Genomic DNA, 9,845 nt, shown 5'->3' with positions numbered 1-9,845 from the left:
TATCTATTCTGTCATAAGCTTTCTCCAAGTCCATGGAGGCAGCATACACTTTCCTCCCCTTCTCTAGATACTTCTCCACTAATCATCTTAGAACAAATATCTGATCTACACACCTTTTTCCCTTCCTAAATCCCCCTTGTTCTTCTCCAACTAGCTCCTCTGTCATATGCCTAACCCTATCAATGAGTATTCTACCATATATTTTACCAGTCACACTCAGTAGGCAAATACCCCTATGGTTACCACATACTTCTCTCTCTCCTTTTCCTTTGTATAAAGGAACAATTATACCTGATTTCCAGTCATACTCAGCATAAATGGCATACAGATTGATATGAACCGATCGTACCCAAAAATAAATCGCCAAGGAAGAGGTGTTAGGGAGCTTCCTTTACCCAAATATCATCAGGACGTGTGACATGGTATGTAATCTTGGCACATCCAGGCGAATTTATTTAGGTGAGGAGTTACTTTCCATCCATTAAGGGTTAATTTTTTGGTGTGTATCATTTATGCAAACCACTCCTTTAGTGAAAAATGTATTATCAAGATCTGTCTATATATTTAAAACCAGAAACCTCAGTCACTTAACGGGTGGCCACAAACAAATCGCCTCCATGTCGCCCTGTCCTCTGCCATTTAGCCGCCCTTCCCTCAACTTACACCTCCTTCTCCTTATACCTCTCCACTCCATCCCTCCATCTCATCAACGGTTTCTCCGTCCCCCTGCCTCCCACCTCATTCGCATACACTCCTAGTTAGTCTCTCACTATCCATCCTCTCCACATGATTACCAAGATGCAAGAGAATATTTGCGGTTAAAGTGAAGAGAAATAAATAGCCAGAAATACTACGGTCGATTCACTTTAACTTGACCCAGAGTTTCAGCCTCTATGCACCTTATTTCACGTAGTTCAGTGGCAGAAACAAAAGACAAATCTGTGGCTCTTCATCCTTTCTGTAGCACTTCTTCGTGACTAGCATCCTATTTTGGTGTTTATCTGTTCTTATAACCCAGTATTCAAGATGGAGGGATGGCAATTTTAGACCACGAAAAAATGAATGGAGTGCAGTAGTAGTGGTAGCTGGAATCCCGGGCTCATCTGGACTACAGGCTGAAATTGCCCTTTTCCTCTAGTCCACCATCGTCCTTTCAGGGGGATGAGGAGGGAGTTGAGGGATGTTTGTATAACCAGGCAGGGGAGTTGCCCGGCCATATTGGTGCCACCGCGAGAAAGCGTTCCTCATCAGCACCAGAACCTCATAATCCATCAAAAATAAGGCCTTTAGAATGAGGAGAAATTATTTAAAATATCCCTCTATTTCCTACACCGGGAGGCCAGGCAGACAGACACTAGCAATGACCTACACAGTGCATCCTAACTCCTTAACTTCCACGATACTTTATTTATTTTATTGCTGCCTTTAGAGGGTTTTACCATGATTAGGTGGATTTTCTGCAGTGTAGGAGTTAAGTATAGCCTTCATTAACCCCTACACGACTAGAGGTTCTTTCTAAGTTATATAAAACTGTCCAAGAACGCAAGAACAAACTAAAAACGACGTCATCATAGTGAGGGTGTTTACAGTCCTCTATTGCATCCCTTTCCCCTGATTTGATGAGCTGTCTTCCGATCATGTTCCTGTATTTCGTATTTTATATCTCTTACTCTTTTTATTTTGCCTTCATATCCTTATTGTTGCCATTCTTTCACACTTCACGTCCCTCATATACTTAAAATATCTCGTCTCCCCCCCTCCCCATGTTTCATTCATTAAAGCAGGTCGTTTACATAGCTGATATTCTTGCCTTGTGTCCCCCCAACATACACCACGTCTCACTCCTGTCACTCACTATCAACGCAAGGACGATATCACAATGCCTCAACTTCCATGCCGTCAAATGTTAACTGCCATGCTGAAATTACTTCATTAAATTCCGAGACATGTGCCACCACTGACAAGGAAGTAAATTGAGTGGTGTAACTAATTTCTGGAGTGGTTCGCGATGTTGCTGAGACGAGTGCAATTTTCGATAAATATTTCCTCCAGAAATGTTACGAGGCGGACCAGGGATATACAAATATCGCACATGTTTGCGCCTGCGAGGGATAACGTACGTATGTGTTGTTTTCCACAGGGGATATGCTAAACAAAGGAGCGACGTTTTTTCACCTCGGATTGGAATGTAAGCGACGTAAACAAAGATTCGCGCCCATTCTTAAACCTGATCCTTTTGTGCGTATCCTTTCTCCTTATTTCTCATTCTTTCACTGAGCTTTATTCCTCCGCGTTTTTTCCCTCCATTGGTGAAATTTATAAAAAAGGAGAGATACTGGAGTGTAACAAGGCGGTTGAATATCGGACAATGCATTCGTTCAAGCCTAAAGATCTGAGGGCTATGAGAAGCGAGATAGGGGTGGGAAGTGAAGTTGGGGTGGAGGAATGGGGATGAGGTGAAAGAGAGATGGGATAAGGGTGGGGAGCGGAGATGGGGAGAGGAGGAAGTGAGTTTGGGAGTGTGATGTGAAAGTGACGGGGGATGAGAGGAGGATAGGGGTGAGATGGTAGGGTAGGGGTAGAGTTGGGAGTAGAGGAGGGGTGAGTTGGAGTGAAGGTGAGAGGGTGGGGAGAGGGTGTGAGGATGTGAGGGTGGGGTGAGGGTAAGGGTGAGGGTGTGTGGGTGTGAGGGAGGGGTTAGAGGGTGGAGGAAGGATGAAAGGGTGGGGAGAGAGAACGGAGAAGGGGGGGGGGGAATGGGAAGAGAGTGAGAGAGAGAGAGGGAGAGAGAGTCTAATCCCTCTCTCCACTAAGCCTCCTTCCTCATTTTTTTTTTGGGGGGGGGGGTTCACAGACCATAGGGGCCACTATAAAAGAAGAGGCTGGAGGGGAAACTGAAAAATAATGAGGATAAAAGTCTGTTAAAGAAGAGGGATTGGGAGGGGGTGGATGTGGGGGAGGAGAGGATGGGAGAGAAGAGAGGAGGGAGTGAGAGGGAAGGAGTGGTGAAAGAGAGTAGGAGGAGGAGGAGGAGGGAAAGAGAGCGTGAGGGGGAAGGATGGGGAGGATGGGAGAGAGAGGAGAGGTGATGGGAAGGGTGGGGGAGAGGGGAGGGGAGGAAGGGGAAGAGAGGATGGGATGCTGGGGGTAACTTGGAGGGGAGGGTTGTTCGACAGGGAGGTGAGGGTGGGAGAGAGGTGGGGGAGAGGGGTGGGAGGGCAAGAAATGAGGGGGAGGGCGGGGGAATGAGGAGAAGAGGGTGGAGGAGAAATAAATCTGACTAAAAGAAGACGGAGAGACTGAGGAGGAGAGGAGGAGGAAGATGAGGAAGGGTATAAAGGGAGGAAATAGCTTAAGGTAACTACAGAGAGAGAGAGAGAGACTAAGCGGCAATTTGTGAACGAGAGGATAGTGAAGGAGGCTTGACTCTCTCTCTCTCTCTCTCTCTCTCTCTCTCTCTCTCTCTCTCTCCTACGTTCAGTCGATTTTGGGCTTGCTTAGAAGAAATTTTGGAACGACGGCGTTAAAAAATCAACCCCTTCATTATGACAGCTGAAGAGAATAACTGAGGAGAAATGTATGTATGGCTAAAATGAAGAGACGTCATTGTAGTGAAGAGATAATGAAGTAAGGCATAAAACCGCAAAAAAAAAAACGATAAAACAAAACAAAACAAAAAACAAAAATGAAACAAAACAAAAGAAAACCAAACCAAACAAAACAACAAAACAAAAAAGCAAAACTAAACAAAAAACAAAACAAAGCAAAACAAAACAGCAACAAAAAATCAAACAAAACAAAAGCAAAACAAACAACAAAAACAAAAAAACAAAGCAAAACAAAACAAAAAGCAAAAAACAAAAAAGAAAACAACACAGAAAACAAAAACTAAACCTAACTAAATTAAATCGAGTGAAATTAAATGAGAAATAACAAAAAAGGATGAAAGAATGTGTGTGTAAATAACGACACTCCCTGGTTCATCTGTCCCGGTCCATAGGCGGTCCATAGGCGGTCCATATAACCTTGAAATATATACCCCCGGACCATTTACCTCCTGGACCTTATACCCTTGAACTATCTACCTCTGGACCATCTACCCCTGGACCATCTACCCCTGGACCATCTACTCCTGAACCATCTACCCCTGGACCATCTACTCCTGGACCATCTACCCCCCGTCCATCTACCCCGGTCCACTCATCCTGTTGGTTTTGGTGTCTCGCGAAACTGAATCAATATTTCAAGGAGATGAGGCCACGCTGCTGCTGAGCCCCCTTGTTTGGCCCACCTGTCCTGCCCCACCTGTCCTACCCCACCTGTCCTGCCCCACCTGTCCTGCCCCACCTCTCCCGTCCACCTGTCTTGTATCTCCCCTTTGGACCACTCTATATCTTCGTTACTCCACTCGCACAATAAAAAAAAAAAATCTATAATTCAATCCTTTCTTACACTTTTAGGGGCGTAAGGGCCCGAGGCTAGGTTACTTATGCCAGAGACTTAAGAGGACGATGCCAGTGGCTCTTCCATGAGTAGCACTAAAAGCAGTAAACCCCAACCAGCCCTTGGATATAAACCCATCTGCGATACACTGGAACGACGTAACCCACTAAACCACCAGGCGTCAGCTCCAGTAATATTGTTAATTTAGCTATCATATTGTCCCGGCTATCATACTATTTCAGATTTTTCTCCTCTCTCTCTCTCTCTCTCTCTCTCTCTCTCTCTCTCTCTCTCTCTCTCTCTCTCTCATTTATTGTGTATCAACATTATAGACAGGAGCACTGATTTTTTTATTTCCGACTTGGTTAATTTGAATCACTTAGTTATGGTTAGATATTCAACTCTCGACCCTCATGACGCCTTCTTCATTTTTATAGATTTTGGCCTGAAATTTGATGTGCCCCCCCCCCCTTTTTCTATGATGGAGTTTAGCTAGTTGGGAAAGACAAGAAGTGGTGAGATTTAATAGCATACTGACTTACGAATCTGTTTAACATCGTCATCATCATCATTATCATCATCGCCACCACCATCACCATCATCATCATCATCATCAATCATCATCACCATCATCATCAATCATCATCACCATCATCATCATTATCGCCACCATCAACATCATTATCGCCACCATCATCATCATTATCGCCACCATCAACATCACTATCGCCACCATCAACATCACTATCGCCACCATCAACATCACTATCGCCACCATCAACATCACTATCGCCACCATCATCATTATCGCCACAAACATCATTATCGCCACCACCACCACTATCATCATCATCATCATCATCATCATCATCATCATCATCTATCCTTCGTGAAGACGGGAGAAGGTATGATTTACAGTTAAGGACAGAATAACAAAAATGGTAAAATAACATCATGCCCAGTTAAATGAGTCACATAATCATCCACTCATCACATAGGCCCCCGGAATCCTGGCTCCATCTCCACAAGCTTAGAGGACATTAATTGAATCTTAAAAAAAAAAAAAAAAAATCTCGTCCACTAATGCTGTCCTAATTTTTTACGTAAATTTGGCTAATTCCTTAATCGGTGCCACATTTTTTAAAATATATATTTCAATGTCTTGGATCCTTCACATGATCCAAAATTGATGTTCCGAATTATATAACACTTTAAATTCTCCATATGATGCAAAATTATTGTTTCGAACGCATTCATGAAACGAAAATTTAGGGAATTGGTGGTGGCTGTACTAGAAAAATGACCAAAAAAAATTAACTTTAAAAATCGTCTTATTCCTCATTGTGGTTGGTCTTTGTTTCAGCTGTCGTCTGTACCAGCCGTCCCGTCCCAGATGTCAATATTGTCTCTATCACTCCCCTCCCTCCCCCTCTTGGCGGCCACTGCTGGAGTCTCGGCGTCTTGGGGCTTAATATTATGTTGTTTTGGCTCCAGTTTCCAGGCCAAGTGTTCCTCCGCCCTGACGCGAGGCTCGTGGGCTAGCAGACGTCCCCTTATTTATCATCCACTTTCCTCCTCAAATTTCCCTTCCCCTTATTTCCCCATCCCTCGCAGATCCTTTTTTCCCTGTCTTCTTATGTTGCCCTCCCGTCCTCCTTCTGTTTTATTTTTAGCTCTCGTAAAAATTGAGGAGAATGTTTACATCTTGTGACGTCTGGTATTTTAAAAAGAAGACTCGAATTAGTTGACTCGTTTCATTTCATTTATTTATTCTTTTTATTTTGTACAATTTGGCTCTTATAAAATATGATTTTCGTTTCGCTTTGGGAAATATGTAGTATTTTTTAAAGCATATATGAGTGACCCTATCAGCCCGAGAACGCCTTGTACATCACTGTATTCTTTCCACTACGAGACGATTTTATTCAAGCTTAGGAAAACGACTTGTGGCATTCGGTTAATAAGTGTGTCTAACCCCTCCAGTCAGAGCAGTGTTTCCTATAATGAAAAAAAATCAGAAGATACTAAGAAATAAAATGACGTCCTCGTATTGAAAAGATTAAAATTCTGATATAGAGGTATTTAGCATATGCAGATAATAATAAAAATAACCATCATCATCATTACCATCATCATCATCATTATCACATTTACCATCATCACTACCATCATCATCATCATCATCACCACCACCATCATCACCATCATCCTAACCTATTTTCCCAGCTCAAGACGGGTTGAGGCAGGATCCAGAAATAAGGCAAGAGAAGCTACGAAATTAGGACTTCTGTAAATATCATGCTCTGTGAAATGGGCCACACACTCATTCACTCATCAATAAAGGCCATGAAATCCTGGTTCTACCTTATAACCGTGGCAGTTTGCACTTATTTTTACTTTCCATTCTACCTTATAGACGCGCTTCACACACACCTACAAGATAAAGTAATTCCATTGACCATTAAGTTAAAAAAAAAGAAAAAAAGAAAGAATAAATTGTCAAGTCTCGTTTCATGTTTTCTGCACACACTTCATCCAACCAATTTGATCCTCTGGCAATTCCCTACTTCACAGATTTCTCTACCTCGCTTTCTTGCACACTCATTTACCACATCTGTCAGTCATCTTGGCCTGCCACACCTCTTCCCACTTTCTCGCTCACCTATACCCTTCCCACAACCCTATCTCTCCATTCTCTCTAAAAGTCCCTACCATCTGTCCACACTCTTTTCAATTCTCATATCAACAGGCATCCCTACTCCACATCCATCGCAAATCAGAGTTCTTATCCCATCCACCCGACGCACTCCACATACATTTCCTCAGTAATCCAATTTCTTCTGCTCCAGCTGTTGACTTTTCACACTCACGCAGCACAAGACTGAAAGTTTTATCATCTTTGGGCACTAACACACCACACACTTCTCTCGCAGCCTCCATCCTCAGACCTCTGTTTCGTATCAAGGCCCTCATAGCACCAGCCACTCTTCTTCCCTGTGCCATTTCACTCTCCAGTTCCTTTGCACATTTACCTCTTTTTCTGTTATAACAATTCCATCATCAATATTTGACAAAAAATAAAATGAATTAAAAAAAAAAAAAAAAGCGTAATGGCAGTAAAGAGGTTAAATCCTTCCCCCCGCCAGACGATTTTATTCAGGTCAGTAGAGGTTTTACTAACTTTACTCTTCTTATTACGGTTAATCTTTTCTCTGTGAAGGAGGCCGTTCTAGGTAAACACACACACACACACACACACACACACACACACACACACACACACACACACACACACACACACACACACACACGCACGCACGCACGCACGCACGCGCGCGCTCTTCTAGTGACTGCGGGGAAAAAATACGTTTAATCCTCTTTGTTTCTTTTTCCCATCTTATTCATCTTGTTCAGTTCCACTCTCTCTCTCTCTCTCTCTCTCTCTTACACACACACACACACACACACACACACACACACACACACACACACACACACACACACACACACACACATGAAAGCGGGTGTGGGAATGTAGTAAGACGAGGGAACGAGGGGAGGAAATGAGAGTGAGTTATATATATATATATATATATATATATATATATATATATATATATATATATATATATATATATATATATACGTATGTATGTATGTATATACTCGTGTAGAGAGAGGAGAGGGGGAGTGGGAAGGGAGAGGGAGGGGAGGGGGAGAGGGAGAGGGAGAGTGAAGAGGACAGGAAGGAGGGAGGGAGAGGGAGGGGGGGAGGGGAGGAAGAGAGAAAGAGAGAGAGGCAAAGTTTGAGAGTTGCAGAAACTCTACAGGCCCCGCTACCCAGATTTCGGTGTCTTTTTCCCCAGTGTGTGCGAGAGTTGTAGGTAGTGGTGTTGCCGAGTGTATTTTTGGCCTTGGGTTGCCCTTATGGCTCTGTGTTTACCTTCCCCACGCTATTGTTGGCTTCAGTTTTCCTTCACATCGTGCTGGATATTTCTCTTTTTTTTTTTTTCTTTTTATTGTTGCAGTAATAGTAAAAGAAAATAGTTTCTCACCCGTTATATCACTGGAAAACAAGGTGACGATGACGATGATGGTGATAATGATGGTCCATACAGCGGAATAATAATGCGCGTACACTTTCTGTAGCACAAGTGAATGCTAGCGTAAAGAACTTTCTATATATTACACGGATATGCACTGTACTCGCATGCATTTACCTGGACTTTACTTACCTCACCTGGCCTAGATTGTCGTCCTTTGGCAGATAATTTCACGTACCTTAGTGCCAGAAAAAGACAGTGCTAGTTAATTTCACGTAGCTTAGTTTCAGAAAAGACTGCTACGGTTCTACATCCCGTCTAATGCACTTCTTCGTGACTAGTATCATATTCTAGTGCTGATCTATTATTATACTTCAGCGTTCAAAATGGAGAGATGCAATTTTAGACCAAGTTGAAGCAAAAGGAGTATAGTATAATGCCTTTTGTTATTTATAAATCGCTAGGATGAAGACACAGGGAAAAAAAAAATGAACTCAGTGGTGTAAAGTCGTGTTGGATTGAGAAAAATAAAACAGAATAAAGTAATAGCAGTGAGCAGGTCAGAGGGAAGTATTTTTAACCTCATTACGAAAGGTGTATCTTTTGCTTAGTTATTTTTTATGGTACACAAGAATGAAATGAAAAAAAATAGTGAAAGGGTTAATGGGTGGTCTGTGGCAGTATTATTCAAGAAATGATTTTGTTTCTCCACCATTAGAGACTTTTATTTTTTGTGATGTCGTCCTCCTCACAAACTGTAAGGGAGAGAGAGAGAGAGAGAGAGAGAGAGAGAGAGAGAGGATCCTAATAATTCCTCTTCTTCCTTGCTAGTAAAACTTCAGTGTTAGTCGTTGCCGTCAGTCATAGTGTGTGTGTGTGTGTGTGTGTGTGTGTGTGTGTGTGTGTGTGTGTGTGTGTGTGTGTGTGTGTGTGTGTGTGTGTGTGTGTCCTATCCACTCTGCTATTCTGGTGGAGGGAGGTGTGGGAGGGATGTGTGATTCTTTTTCACCTCTTCTATTTTTTTTTCACACACGTAGGTCACCTCTTTAACCCCTTCAGTCCCAGTACGCCACTTTTATCCTATCTTTAAGGCTGGCAGGCAATTCCATGGAGCTTAAGAGAGCTTCCTGGTAGAGATAAAACTAATGAAGACTATTTTTAATCCATCCCATTAGAAACATCTCTCCTAAGCTGAATTTTAAAAAGTGTGTCATTGTATTGGAGGGGTTGAGATAGTTAGTTTGCCTCGCCTTATAGAGTCCCAAATAGAGCCCCTACTAGAGCCCCAAATGGAGCCCCAAGTAGAGCCCCATATAGCCCCACGTAGAGCCCGAAGTAGAGCCTCAAATAGAGCCCCAG

This window comes from Coenobita brevimanus, chromosome 54 (assembly GCF_032717465.1).
Source record: "Coenobita brevimanus isolate Jiangsu-jjx chromosome 54, ASM3271746v2, whole genome shotgun sequence".
NCBI classification, from domain to species: domain Eukaryota; kingdom Metazoa; phylum Arthropoda; class Malacostraca; order Decapoda; family Coenobitidae; genus Coenobita; species Coenobita brevimanus.
The sequence above is the reverse complement of the archived record's forward strand: the minus strand, read 5'-3'. Positions refer to the sequence as shown.